Consider the following 16,505-nt stretch of genomic DNA (forward strand, 5'->3'; position numbering starts at 1 on the left):
TACTAAAGTTACACTGTACCATCTGCTTAATGAATTCTCCACAGGGGGTCAGGAGACAGCAGCTACTAACTGCAATTCATTTTTGGAAGAGTCAAAATCAATGTATATTCTTCTAGTAAAAGTCATGGAATTAGCCTCAAGAAACTTTGAAAGAAGATATAATGAGGAAAATATGAGATATCATTGAGTTCTGAATGATCCTTTAATAAACTTCATCTGTGATAAGATATATTCCAAGACTTATACTAAAAAAGGGCTATCTGTGCATTTATCTTATTTTAATGAATTAATGTCATTTATTTAGCTATCCCCTAATTTTTGTTTAATTGGTTTAGACTTTTTTGTTTTGTTTGTTTTCATGTTGGTCCTGGGGCTTGAACTCAGGGCCTGTGTGCTGTCCTTGAGATTTTGTGCTCAAGGCTAGTGATGTTCCACTGGGAGCATAGCTCTACCTCCAGTTTTTTTTTGGTATTTAATAGGTGGTAAGAGTCTGATCCACTTTCCAGCCCAGGCTGGCTTTGAACTGCAAACTTCAGATCTCAGCCTCCTAAGTAGGCATGAGCCAGCTGTGCATTCTATTTTAAGTGGACAGTTTCCTTGATCTTTTTCTTTTTATTATAGAATTACTACTGTTTGAACTCAAGGCCTGATGATTGACAGGCAAGTGCTCCACAACCACAATCACTCTATACTCATTTTGTTGTTGTTGTTGTTGTTTTGTGTTTTTATTTTTGCCAGTCCTGGGCTTGAGCTCAGGGCCTGAGCACTGTCCTTGGATTTTTCTCAAGGCTAAAACTCTACCACTTGAGCCTCAGCACCACTTCTGGCTTTTTCTAAGTATGTGGTACCAAGGAATTGAACCCAGGTCTTCGTGCATGCTAGGCAAGCCCTCTACCACTAGGCCAAACTCCCGGCCCAATACTCAAATATTTTATTTTATACTTAATTTTTTCACAAATACAAATCTCATACAATCAATTGTCTGTTTAACCTGTCATGAATATTCAATATTTAACTTCAGTTCCTCAGATTCTTCATTGTACCCTGTATTTAAACCTCATATCATTTCTTTTTTTTTTGTCTTTGTTTTTTGGGTTTTATTTTATTTTTTAATATTTTTATTGTAATTAATAAAAGGGTTACATGATATTTGCCAGATAGAAGGTGCATTAATTAACATACATTGATACCCTTTCACATGTCTTGGTCCCCATTACCGTCCCCCCCCCCACCCCCCCTTCTTGATTTTCCTCCCTCCCTATCCAAATTCAACTAACCAATTACAAATAAATCCAATATATCAGATAACTGTAACAATATGAGATACCCAAGGGACAGCAAAAGAGAAGAGAGATAACATAGTACATTAAGGACAACAATCATTCGTTATATGGCTTTTGTTTCAATATCCTGGAGGTCCTTTCAATTAGCTTCATACTATATGGCCTTATGTATCAAGGTTTTGCTCTATTGCAGATCTCTGCTAGTAGAGCCCAAGGTTTCTACTGATTATGACAAATGAGGGAAACCATTGAGCCTAAGTTCCTTTGAGTCTGGCTTACTTCACTTAATATGATTTTTTCTAAGTCTTTCCATTTCCTAACAAATGGGGAAATGTCATTTTTTCTGACAGCAGCATAGAATTCCACTGTGTACAAATACCACAACTTGTTGATCCACTCATCAACTGAGGGACATCTAGATGGTTCCATATCTTTGCTATGGTGAATAATGCTGCAATGAACATTGTTGTGCTAGTGGATTTAGTATGCCCTAGTTTCTGGATGGTTGGGTAAATGCCAAGTAGTGGAATTGCTGGGTCATAGGGGAGCTCTATGTTTAGCCTTTTGAGGCACTGCCATACTGCTTTCCATAGTGGTTGAATGAGTTTGCACTCCCACTAACAGTGTAGTAGTGATCCCTCCCGGCCACATCCCCTCCAGCATCTGTTATTATTCGTTTTCCTGATCCTGGCCATTCTAACTGGAGTGAGGTAGAATCTTAGAGTTGTTTTGATTTGCATTTCTTTTATGACCAGAGATGTTGAGCATTTCTTCATGTGTCTATAGGCCATTTTTGTGGTCTGTAAGTGCACAAAAAGAAAGAGTGATAACACCAACCAAAAATTGTGAACATCACAGGTCTAGGTTGGTTATATCTGAAAAACTATAATCGTGTTTAGTATTAATCTTGCTCCCATTTTCTTATATCATTTCTTTATAAAATACTCAGAATTGGGCTGGGAGTTTGGCCTACTGGTAGAGAGTGCTTGCCTAGCATGCACGAAAACCCAGGTTGGATTCCTCTGTACCACATAAGTAGCAAAAAGCCGGAAGTGGTGCTGTGGCTCAAGTGGTAGAGCTCTAGCCTTAAAAAAGTCCAAGGACAGGGCTCAGGCCCTGAGCTCAAGCCCAGGACTGGCAAAAAAAAAATACTCAGAATCTAATATTGGTTTAATCTCAAATTTTGTTTAGGACCGCCATCATATATGTCAATATTTTATCGCAGGATTTTTTTTTCTGATAAATCATAGTAGTATCTGTCTTTATTTTCATGAAAGTATCTTTAAGTATCTTTAGTTGTACAAAAAATTGCCATTTAACGTAGCACCATATAAGCACTCTGTCTGTTGATCAGTGTCATCCATTTCAACATGCTCACTCATCTCTCCCCTACCCACCTTGTCCCTAGTCTTCTTACTTTTGTAGGATATACCTTGGATTATTGACTACAATCTACTCCTCTTCTACTCATTCATCTATCCCTTTTGCTTTGACCCTACCCATCCTCTTTCAGCTATTGCTTCCTGGTGGTTACTTTTTAAGAAAGGGATAACTATTTATTTCATAAATTAAATTTGAGTGCACTTCATCATGAAATACAATACAAAAACAAATTATTTTCCTTATAAATTGTGGAGACAGCATGGTTGGATTTCCAAAACCAGGAAGTGAGCACTGGACCACGAGGTAGGCCTTTTACCCTTGATGTGACGTGCCCAACAACTACACACCACAGTCACTCTGGTGTGCTGTGTAAACACAGATATTCTTATTATTCTACAATTTAAATTGTTCCCATTATTGCTCACTGCAAGGCCTAGTATGTCACAGCCTTTTCAAGGTCAATGTCCACAGTAACTAGTAACTAAGCCCCTCTACCACCTGGTTCATCTCCTCTATAGCGCATCAGGTTGATGATTATGATCTTGACATGTGAGTTTTTAGGAGACACACTAAAGAAGTGTGTGTGTGTGTGTGTGTGTGTGTGTGTGTGTGTGTGTGTGAGAGAGAGAGAGAGAGAGAGAGAGAGAGAGAGAGAGAGAGAGAGAGCATTCCATGTTTGCAGATAGTGAATTGTTTATTCATATGGAACACAGGACAAAACCAGCAAACTGAGAAAACTGAAGTACTATTCTTCAGCACTATTATTAGCTCATTATTTTAAAATTTGAAGTAGTATTGGCTTTTATTCTCCTACATTAAATGTCATCAAATGTTAAAATTGCAATGTAAATTTTCAATATCAGAATTCAACAATCTAAGCTTTTAGAACTTGATAAATGTGTTAAGACTCCCAGCATTACTCTTCTTTTTTATTTTTTTCGGTCCCAGTATTACTCTTCTAAGAGTGAAATCTTAATCTATTTCACAGTGCTAAAATATCAGAGATATTGACATTAAAAGCTTCTACATCTGCCAGAAATCGACAATTATTCAAATGATATGGCACGATTTCTCCATTTAGGTAGCCTTGTATAGCTTTCAAGATTATGTAGCAGGTACATGGCACCACATTGCTTTCTTTTTTGCCTTTAGAAGCCCTTCCTTTTAGCTTTCTCAACCATATTCTACTTAAGAATTTCATTCTTTGGTAGTACTTAATTCTTTTTATTAATTTTTTGCCTGTCCTGGGCTTCAGCTCAGAGCCTGAGCATGTCTTTGGATTTTCTCAAGGCTAAATCTCTACCACTTGAGCCCCAGCACCACTTCTGGGTTTTTTCTCTGTATGTGGTACCAAGGAATTGAACCCGTTTCTTCGTGCGTGCTAGGCAAGCAGTCTACCACTAGGCCAAATTCCTGGCCTTTGTATTAATTTTATCATGAATCATCAACACTTTCTAACATAAAAGTACACAAATTTGCAAACACACAATTCTGAAAGTAAATTCCAATGTGTTTTTACCCAAGCTTAAAGAGTCAAGTTGTCCAAAGGATTTTATTCATGTTTTTTTTTTTTTTCCTTTACTGTGATTCCTTTCTTCACATTTGGAGTTTCTAGAATTACTTGGATTCTTTGAATCATGGTTGCTTTTCAGCCTGACAGATATAACCAGTTAAAGATTTGCTTTTTTTCCCCATCCTTTGTATATATTTAACGTGAACCTAGCTATAATGCAACATGTAACACATGTGACACATACCCCAAATCCAGGAATCAAAATGTGTATATCTTTGGGGATTCTTTATTCTGTTTGCCAAGTTCTTTTGAAATATTTTCTAACATTTCTTTCTCCTGAGCATAAACATTGAAATTAAAATAAATTTAGATTCAAATTTAATGGTTTACAACTTGCTTTAATACTTATCCAAGTGAAATTTCAAATTAAAAGGTTGCAAACTTGTATAATTAAGAGTAGTATGACATCGATTTGAGTCTCTTGAATTTACATATGTTTATATTAGAGAGTATCAGTTTTATTTTTATATTCTTAGTTTACTTATATCCATCTATTGATCTATGGAATATTTATAATTTCATATATTTTACACAGGAGAAAGCGAGCTATATATATATGAAAAATAAGTATTACAAAAGTGGCATGGAAATTTAGCATTTTATGTATGCAATGGGAAATGATAAATGTCAAACGTATTTAGTGTTGTTTTTCTTTCATATATGGTTCAAGTATGGTGCATGTAAACATATAATATAGTGGGATATAATATTAACAATGAATAATTACATCATTTCTAGTTTGATTTATGCATTGTCTATTTGAATCACATATTGAATATACATTTCCACTTAGGAATTATGAAGCAAATAATTGCATAAATTTCTTAAGCAATTTCAGCTAAAAATAATTAAAAGAATTTCTTCCACATTATTAGTAATAAAATGTGTGTGTGAATGTGTTCATGTGTGTCGGGTTTTTTTTAGTTTTTGCTCTATATTTTGCCTCATATGGTGGCACGAGCAGGCTACTTGAGAGTGAAGTGTGGATTGAAGAATCACAGTCTGTGGCAAGGCAGCATAATAAGACACTATAATGAAAATACAAACTAAAAATAAAGAGATGGAAGTATGGCTCAAATGGCAAAGAATTTGCCACATAAGGAACTATTAATCCAAGAGTATAACTTTCTTAATGATGAAAGGTACATTGTATTTCCACATGAGCATGCTTAAATATACAGACAACTACTGTAATAGTAAAGTTCTGTTTGCTGCTTTTTCTGCAATGACATTTGCCATTGTTAAAGTTTGCATGGGGAAAATGGGAACAAAGATACATATATTATACATGCTATTTGTTGAATACATGTCTTGGCTACAATAAATACCTTTGAAAGTAAATTCTCCAGGTTTGGTTTCAGTAGCAGAAATTAAGCCACAAATCGATTATGAGGGGGGGGCTTATGAATAGGATCAAAGCCTTTAAGGTGATGTGATGAAAGATCCAGAGGACAGTTAGCAGAGAACCATGTATTTATGTGTGTATATGTATATTTATATGTGTATATACATGATTAGATGATGAAACATGATAAATAAATAGAAGTAATATCTAGTAAAGGTTAGCCTATGTATCTGGGATATATATATATGTGTGTGTGTGTGTGTGTGTATTTCAAGAGAGAAAAAAATGTGTGGTCAAAAAATTGATAAGCATATTTACTCAAAAATTGAAGAACATTGTCCAGTCAACATATAAATCAATGTCAGAATATTTTTATATGAAAATGGAAAAATGACTAAGAAGGTATCTTGAGTATTGTTGGGGCTTTCCTTACCATAGTAATCTCAGTGTCACAATTTGGAGTCAGAACTCTATTAGAAGAGGGGCCACAAGTTCCAGCTTCAATCTCATGTTGACAAATCTTCTCCATGTACTCTATGGCTCTGCCCCTTGACCTGGCTATGTCCCAACCTATGAACTGAAGCATACCCAGCAAAACTGAGCTTCTTTCACAGAAATCTCTCTCTCTCTCTCTCTCTCTCTCTCTCTCTCTCTCTCTCTCTCTCTCTCTCTCTCTCTCTCTCTCTCTCTCTCTCTCTCTCTCTCTCTCTCTCTCTCTCTCGCACACACACATGCTCATCCACACATTTATTTTTTTTAGTCAGTGGGACTTGAGCTCAGGGCATGGGTGCTGTCGCTCAGCTCTATTCCTTCCTGGGTATCATTGGTACCACTTTGAGCCACAGCGCCACTCCCGGGTTTCTGACAGTTCATTAGAGATACTTATCTCACAGACCTTCCTGCCCGGGCTGGCTTTGAACTGCAGCCTCAGATCTCAGCCTCAGCGGTAGTGAGGATTACCCACGTGAACCACCAGCGCCATGCTCGTGCATTCATTTTAATGGCAATATCAGCTTTTAAACTCAGGGCCTAGTGCTTGATAGGCTGGCACTTCTCGAACTCTGCAGGTCGACATTTGGAATACATGCTGAAATGAGATTTGACTGTGGCTCCTCATTGGAATGAGGTCACTTTGTTTGGAAATGAGAAAGAGGAGAATTTGAAGGAGCACCCTGGAGGAATTCATTTTGGTCTGAATGCCCTTCATTGGTATGTGTAAATCGTAACCTCTAAGGGATTTTGTGAAGCAACCGAAATACGAACTGGAGCCCTCACGAAAGGACTCACTGCTTTTGAACAAGAGGTACCAGATTTAACAGGGGAATGCCATCTGTCCCTCTTGGAACACAGATGAAAGAACACAGGGAAGAGAAGCTGATGTCTTCACCTCTAGATTTCCTAGGGCAAGTTGAAAAATTTTATGCGAAAGCATAAAAATCCATAAGCTCTTTAAAAATGTTTCAAATTCCTTGGTTAAATATTTCCAGACAACTAACGGTACATTAAAAATAAATCAATGACAGATAAGGAAAGATCTAATTCATATGAGTAATGTTACAAATACTTAATCTCTCCCATGTTCCTTTATTTTGTTCTCAGAATTGTTGGGAGCCAGAGTCTACTGTGGCTCCCAACACAGAATTATTGAAACTAAACTGCATATTGTATATTTGCCCTTGAATGGACACTAATTGTATGTGAGTGTTTCTGTTGAAATATAAATCTAGGCACACAAATTTTAAAGTATTTTAAGTAAACTATGATTTTTGCCTCATGGCATATTTTCTCTCTTCTAGGATTTCTTTTGGATATATCCGAGGAAGCAAAGTAAAGTAGCATATAATAGGGTGCCTTGTGACAATTTTCTACCCCAACATTCTGACACTAATACTACTGAGAATTAACAAGATAATTGTAGGCAAGATAATGAGCAGGCAAGTCTTTTGTTTAATGTGACATTGATTTGACACATCCCGATGTGGAATTTAATAATTCAGAAAGATATATTTTGCATAAAAACATTCTTTAAGAACAATGCATAGGGGCCAGGAATTTGGTCTAGTGGTAGCTTGCTTGCCTACCATGCACAAAGACCTGGGTTCGATTCCTTGGAACTACACACATAGAAAAATCTGGAAGTGGTGCTGTGGCTCAAGTGGTAGAGTGGTAGCATTGAGAAAGTCCAACAACAGTGTTCATCCCCTGTATTCAAGCCCGGGACTGGCAAAAAATGAACAATGCACAGATAAAGTAAATTTTAGGAAAAACAATTGATCTTTTTTCTTTATCTTTTTATTTTATCTTTTCATATACTATAGCAATTATCTGTACATGAGACATGTCAAGGTTTGTATGCTGCCACCCAAACTCAAGTTCAAAAATCATTGTCATCCTGGGATAGAAATAGGATTCCGAGTTAATTTGACTATAGAGGTTAGAGTTTTGACCCTCTGGAGACTAAGTTTAAATGAGGCTATAGACTAGGCTCTACCTCACTGGTATTGTGTCATTATATACTGAGGCTGAGGGCCCTGAGCTAGGATGCTCTTTCTCACATGGCATGTATGATGATAGGCTTAACTTTGAGATCCACCTGCAGAGTCCACACCAGTGAGATATCGTCAGATACAGCAGAACGACCTTTGACTTCCCAGCCTTCAGAAATGTAAAACAAATAATATTTGATTCTCTGAAAATGACCTAGACCTTGATATACATTTATAAACCAGAAAGGAAACCAAGGCAGGAATTGTGAGGGAAACTTAAATTATATGGAAAATATTCTCCAAAATATTGTTAGATCCCCAATTCTTTCACCTTCCCTCAGTCACCACACAAAACATGGGATATGTTATTCCTGCTTAGTCAAATTTAATCCCATTCTCAGATGTTAAAAAAGATAAAGAAATTTCTAAAATATTAATTTGGTTCTTTCAAGATATTCAGCTGTTAAGAATGGAAATTAAGGGACAGGCATGATGTCTCATGATGGTAATTACAGTTATACAGGAAGAGGTGATCATCATTCTGTAAAAGCATTAGGAAGATTTTTACTCCTCACTAAACTGTGTGTGGTACAGAGATTCTGGATTGACAGCTATGTGGGAGTGGATAGGTCAATGAAATAATGTCTGAATCTGGCATAGGCAAAATTTGAGACTCTACCTGAATATTAGTTAAATAAAATGGACTGAGGTGGTACCTCATGTGGTAGATGGCTTACCTAGTAGGCAGAAAGTCTTAAGTTCAGATGCCAGAACCACCACCACCGCCCCAAAGTGGATGAACTTGAAAATGTATTTCTGAATTACAAGGAAAATCATACATTTTGATCAAACAACATTATAATCACTGTGTAATTATTGTTAGAAAATGTCTCTCCTCCTTGAGTGGATCAACAAGATGTGGTATTTATACACAATGGAATTCTATGCTGCTGTCAGAAAGAAGGATGTTGCCCCATTTGTAAGGAAATGGGAAAGCTTAGAAAAAAAATCATATTAAGTGAAGTAAGCCAGACTCAAAGGAACTTAGGCTCAATGGTTTCCCTCATTTGTCATAATCAGTAGAAACCTTCGGCTCTCCTAGCAGAGATTTACAATAGAACAAAACCTAGATACATAAGGCCAGATAGTATGATGCTAAATGAAAGGACCTCCAGGATATAGAAACAAAATGATTTTTGGCCTTAATATACTGTTATCTTTCATCTCTTTTGCTGTCCCTTGGCTATTTCATATTGTTAGAGTATTTCACCTTGTTATCTGATGTATTGTATATATGTGTATTTGGTTATTTGAAATCGGATAGGGAAGGGGAGAAAACATGATGAGGAGCAGAGGTTGGGGGAGGGAAATGGGGACCAAGACATGAGAAAGGGTACCAATGTATGTGAAGTAATGCACCTTATATCTGGTGAATATAATGTAACCCTTTTATTAATTACAATAAAAATATGTGGAAAAAAAGAAAATGTCTCCCCTCCTTATCACTGTCCTAGGTCTTACTGGGAACCTTGTATTTTCCCTCTGCTTTTTCATTCAAGTCTGACTCTCTACCATTTGTGTGACACCTCAACTTCCAACTTCATGCTGGTTAATTGGAGATTAATATGCTGTGGATATGTCTGGGTGGGCTGAAGTCAACGTGTGATCCTGAGATCTCAGCCTCCCAAATAGCTGAGATTGTAAGACAGAAATTTGATGCCCATTTAAAATTTGCTCAAAATTACCTCTTTTAATATCTGTGATATTTCCAAATATGCATAAAATCTACTCTTGTCTAATTTACTAGTGTTCGTGCCTCCCACCTTTAACCAATTTTTAACACATTTTCACAAATGCATTTGAAACATTAGTTATACTGGGTCCCCATCTCACTCAACTTCCACCTTTCCCAATAGTTGCTATCAGCAACCTCTTTCCTATTTTACTCTTGTGTTATACTTTCTTTTGCCTAAGTTACACAAGTGACACTATTTGTCTTTATGTACCTTATTTTCTTTTCTTTTTTCTTTTTTTTTTTGTAAAGTCCTGCTCAGCACTGTCCTTGGACTTTTTTTTTTTTCTCAAGGCTAGAGCTCTACCACTTGAGCCTCAGCACCACTTCTGGCTTTTTTCTATGTATATGGTACCTAGGAATCGAACCCGGGTCTTCGTGTATGCTAGGCAAGCTCTCTACCACTAGGCCAAACTCCCATCCCCTATGTGTCTTATTTTCTTAATTACTAGCTCAATCTACTGTCTTGAATAATACCCTGAAAGCTAAACAAAATTCTGTAATGTACATGTATCATGAATTCATCGGATCATGGGAAGGGATCTGAGCCTGGTTTCATAGTTTGTACATTCTAAGTAGTTAATATACAAACATCAGTGCACAAGTATCTGTACAAGATGCTACTTATATTCCTTCAGATATACTGTTGTTATGACTTGAGAACTACTCAAATAGTCAAAGAAGTATAATCCAGGGCTCCTAAAAATTAAGGGCGAAAGTCAAAGTATCACTGTGCTTAAAGATTGAAATGTATTCTTTAATTCCATGCTCTCATAATTTCTCATCCACTAATCAAGGTAGTGATCTCCTACCACATGCTTTATACAACACATTATACTTTGTACAATGTTGCAAAGCCTGCTATAATAATAATTTTAACTTGTAGTAAATGTATTTTGCAATGATTAAAATACATAATTATTATAGTTTGCCTTTAGTATTTGTGAATATCACAATTACCATGATGAAAGGCAATGTGACTTTTTTATTTTGTTTTTTATTTTTAGTCTTTTTTATTGTAATTAATAGAAGGGTTACATTATATTCACCAGATAGAATGTGCATTACTCACAAATATTGATACCCTTTCTTATGACATGGTCCCCGGCAATGTGATATTTTAAAGCAATTATATCTTACCAAACAGCAGTTGACCATCCCAAGTTAATAGTATCATATGGCAGAACACTGAATTTTCTGATTTTATTTGTTACATTTTTTTTCCTTTAAAATCAGGGCATTTGGGGCCAGGACTTTGGCCTAGTGGTAGAGTGCTTGCCTAGCATGCACAAAGACCTGGGTTCAATTACTCGGTACCACATACATAGAAAAAAGCTGGAAGTGGTGCTGAAGCTCAAGTGGTACAGTGCTAGCCTTGAGAAAGTCCAAGGACAGTGCTCAGGCCCTGAGCCCAAGCCCAGGACTGGCAAAAAGAAAAAAAAAAGAACATCAAGATTCGTTAAGTATATTTGCATTGTATTTGTACACACATATACATATACAAGTATATGGAAAACTTACGACTTTTAGTAAAAAGATATTCTATTAAATTCTTTGGCTATCATCTGAGAAAGTGGGTCAACAGAAATAGTTTAAAAACTGGGTCTATTTCATCTTCAGTTTTGTATTCGCAAAAAAATCTTATCTACACATTTTCTGATCTATATTCTTGCATGCTCTCAATGACTGTCTTGTACTGACAATTGTCAAGACACTAGGACAGACAGTCACTTATCATCTTATGTTAAGTACCAAAAATTACAATTGCTGGTTAAAGATGTTTAACTTGTAATAGCATTCTGCTCTGTCAAATTAATGAGCAACTTCGGATAAATGTCACAACTCATTAGTTTCCTCATAGTGAATGTTAGTCTCTTTTTGTCTGCAATTTTATTTTGAAACATTCCTTAAAGTAAACCTTAAGATTAGACATATCTATGGGTTATGTGTGTATACTTGTGTTCCTTTTTTCCCCCAAATAAAAGCAGATGGCTCAAAAAGTGTCTTGCTTTTGTGCTTGAAATATATTTCCCAGTCAGATATCTATATTTATGACTCTGAAAATCTCATGTGCCTTTTTAAGAAGCCAAATCAACTTATAATATCTTTGATCATATCACCTTACTAAAGGTCAGAGCATTCTTACAGAGGCATAGATTCTTTAATGTCAAGTCAGAAAACAGCTCTCTTCCACATTAAAAAAAAAAAGTCCCTGGTGAATGTCTCCCACATTAGCTTTGATATCTTTTTTTCTTATTATCCATCATAGTTTTATTAATTATTTTTGAAGCTTTTCAGACAGAAATTGCATGATCCTCCTGGAAAGCTGATGAAGAATTTTAAATACATTTTCCTGTATTAGCACATCCAAAAGTTTGTCAGCTGAGAAGTATCTTTTATTATTTTCAGTGGCCTCCAGTTTCATGAAAAAAGGAGCACTCCCTCAATTGAGCTTGTCTTCTGAGATCTGTGACCTATTTGGGAAAATACATGAGAAATTCTTCGATGAAGATGGACTTGTTCTTTACAGTACTAACATAGTTTTGCTGATCTCAATATTAGTTCTAGGCTTGAAGATTCCCTATGCCCTAAATGACCTCTATCAGATCTGCACTCTCAAGTATAATGCATGCCAAGGAGCTTGAAGTAATAGATTCAAAGCGTTGAGGCCAGTCTCTGATCTTGTATACTTAGTTCAATCAGTAATGGAGACAAGGAGAGAGAGAGTATGTGGCAAGGTGTAAACGACAGAACATCCGTCCTTTCTGAAATCCAGGAAGTATTTCCTGTCATCACTAGGAAATAGAGGCGGATGATTGGCATCTGCCAAAAGGAGGGAAACTTCTATTTTTCAGCTTATTAACAAGTATTCACCAAGTGGACCTGTTCAAGCCCAAAGTTAACTATTATTAAAGTTTCAATTTATTGAATATCAGAACAATTATATGATATTAAAATTTTCATACTACTATCAGGATTTTGTTAAGAGATAGTTTTTTTTTTTTCTAATCTGACCTCCTTTCTGTTTTTGATAGCTATGGATTTTGAATTTTGGATATCTCATCTATGGAATACAGCCAACAAAGGATTTAGCTCAAGGTTTGAAGTTTGCTGTAAAATACAGTGTGCATACAATTTGAACACTCATTAGATCCAAAACAAACATGAATACTGATACATAAATATGTGTGTCATATATATAATGTGTATTTATACATATACATTTATGTGAATGTGCATATACATACACAATATATAACTCCACATAGAAATCAAAAGTTATCAGATAGATGGCTTTCAAATATTTCACTGAAAAGTTCGTTTCTTAAAGTATATTAATACTGGGACTGGGAGTTTGGCCTAGTGGTAGAGTGCTTGCCTAGAATGCACGAAGACCCAGGTTCGATTCCTCGGTACCACATACATAGAAAAAAAAGCCAGAAATGGTGCTGAGGCTCAAATGATAGAGCTCTAACCTTGAGAAAGTCCAAGGACAGTGTTCAGGCCCTGAGCTCAAGCCCATGACTGGCAAAAAAAAAGAAGAAGTATATTAATACTATATATATATATAAAAAATCCTTTTGAAAAACGGTGAGCAATATTATTTACATGAATATTTGCAACTTAGTCTCCAGCACTCAGTTCATTGACTTTATTATAAAACTTTGTTGAAGGGGAAGTTATCCTGTGACTTGAGAGTTCCCAGGATTTTCAGACTTATAACTGAAAATTATTTAAGCTTCATTTATTTTTCAATCTCCCTGTCAATACTTTACAAAGAATTAAGGATATGTTGACCTTTTATAAATGTAAGCAACCATATAAAGAAACTTTTCCTGCTCTAGAGAAATGTTCAAGCTGGAAATAAATGTTTATATAAAACTATCGATTCTTCAATATATTGTATATAAAATATAAGTTCAGGGATGGGGTATGACCTACTGGCAGATCACCTGCCTAGCATGCCTAAAGCCCTGGTTTCAGTTCCTCGGTACCACCTACAAAGTAAAAGCTGAATGTGATGCTGTAGCTCAAGTGGTAGAACTCTAGCCTTGAGAAAGCCCAAGGACAATGCTCATGCCCTGAGTTCAAGCTCCAGGACTGGCCTAATATATACATATAAGTTCACATTCCTATAAAATTACCCATATAGAGGCATTTTTACCATTGGTGCAATGTGTTCCTGTGGTATGAGAATCATGATAATAATTACCAAGGAGAAAACTTCTCTGCCAGAGTTCCTATTCATACATGTTTGTTCAACTCAAAAAAAAAACACAGAAGATATAGATAACAATTATGGAAGTCATGTGAAAAGGAAATATTGTAAATTGCTATTGGGAATGTAAGTGCAAAATATCAATTTTGATGAAAATATTAAAGAGGTATTTCAAAAGCTAAGTATATTCAGTGGCTTGTATCTCTAATCCCAGCTGATCAGGAGGCAGATTTTAAGAAAAACAATGTAATTCAAGGTCACAGAAGTAAAATCAATAAATTTCATCTTAGCTAGCAAGCTGGGAATGATGGCACACATCATTGTAATTCTAAAATAGCAGATTTATGGTCCCACATTGGCCTGGGGGGAAAAAAAAACAAAAGACGGGATTTGAAAAATAGATTAGACAAGATAGCTGGACGTTTGGTTCAAATAGTTAAATAATATACTAAAAAGTGAGAAGCTCAGAATTCAAAACATTTTTCTACCATAGGAAGGAAAAGTTACAAGCTTTTGTCCAAGAAAATTGAAACTACTATGCACCACTATGCTTCTTGCTTTATTATTTAAATAAAAAGTAGGATATGAAATCCATCTAAGTGTCCTTCAATAAAGAAATTTTGCATGCATTACTTGTGTGTGTAATAAAAACTCTTAGCATTAACCATAAGAAAAATAAAAATAATTTAGTCATGAGCATTGAGTTGTCAAAAAATACATACATCACACTTACACACACAAAAATAGTCTGAATGAATCAAGAATTGAAATTGACAGGCACAAAAGGACCTGGGACTCTTATCTCCAATTAACATCTCGAAAATGGGAAGTAAGGTTTGGCTCAAGGGTAGGGTGGTAGCCTTGAGCTGAAGAGCTCAGGGATAGAGCCCAGGCCGAGATCAAGCCACATGACCCACAAGAAGAAGAAGAAGAAGAAGAAGAAGAAGAAGAAGAAGAAGAAGAAGAAGAAGAAGAAGAAGAAGAAGAAGAAGAAGAAGAAGAAGAAGAAGAAGAAGAAGAAGAAGAAGAATTGAAATTGAATTTGGACGTTAACTTGACAGGTCTCCTTCAAATAGATATAATGATAGCTGAGAGCTGAATGACAAAAAATGTGCAAATTCTGGGAGTAAGTATAGCAAATCACTACACATTATGATTTATATTAACATATATAATATGTATGGTTTATGAATGTCTATATCCTCCTCCAAACACTTATTAGTGTATTTTGGATGATTTATCACACAAGGAGTTACTTGTTAGTAAATCAATGTAGAATTCTCTGAAGCCATTGATAAATGCATCTAAGGAATTCCAGATGGCTCTTTCCCCTTTTCTCTGGCTGTAGATACATAACCATTATGCTAAACTCTAAGTGAAAAACTCAAGGTCCTTCCTTCACAGCGTTCCACAGGGGACTGAGACTCATAATGAGACACATTAATGAAGCCCAGATATTATCTGATAATACCGTCATTAACACTTATTATCACATAATTAATTTGGATATTGGCCATCTCAGAGCCAATTTAGAAGAAGTAAAATTATGTATCACTATGAAATACATGAGAATAAAGTGCTAAAAGGAAGGCCAAGTTAGAAATAATACTTAAGGGAAAATGAGACATTCTATCATCTATTATATTACCAGATTTAAACACTAGTAATCAGATCAACCCCTCCTCATCACATATTAGTCACTTGGCCTGCTCTCTCAGTTTTGACATTTTTAGAAACAAAAAGAAATCATAACAGCTCTAGGTAATTGTTAGGTGAAATCGACACTGCTCTGAACTTTATAGGTCATGAAATATCTGTACCTAGTGGGTATGGTTGTGTTTTGAAACAGATATCTGTGTCTCCCTTAGCATCTTCCTTTTCCCCATTTTTTTCTTATGTGTAAGTTTACAAAGGTCAGATGTCAGTATGATCTAGAATAAGAGCTTTTGTGGCAGACATTGAAAGGTTATTTTAGAGAAAATTTCATGAAGTACCAAAATAAAATGTGCTGCAGGAAAGGTGGCTAAAATCTTATTATTTCCTATATGGAGCTACCAACACATTAGAAAGATTGGACTTGAGATTCCTCTATGTGTTTGAAGTATGAGGGTTTCTGGTTACATATTGGAAATGGAAAAAAACATGTCGAGGTTATAGTTACACATCAGTGGCTGTGTTTATGGACACATTGAACACTTTGTCTGTTAATTGTACCATCTTAGCAAGGCCTGAAACACCAAACTAATGGCTTACTAGAATAATGATTAGAAAGCAACATAATATTAGGTAAGGAAATTTTAACAGATGTACACCCTGTGAATGATATTATCACAGAATATTTAGCCTTGCATAATCTAGAAATTTATTATTCACTATTTGTCTCTTGATGATACACAGTGTTATGTGTTTCTAGGAAATAGGTGA

This window comes from Megascapheus bottae, chromosome 4, assembly GCF_031878675.1.
Source record: "Megascapheus bottae isolate mThoBot1 chromosome 4, mThoBot2.hap1, whole genome shotgun sequence".
NCBI classification, from domain to species: domain Eukaryota; kingdom Metazoa; phylum Chordata; class Mammalia; order Rodentia; family Geomyidae; genus Megascapheus; species Megascapheus bottae.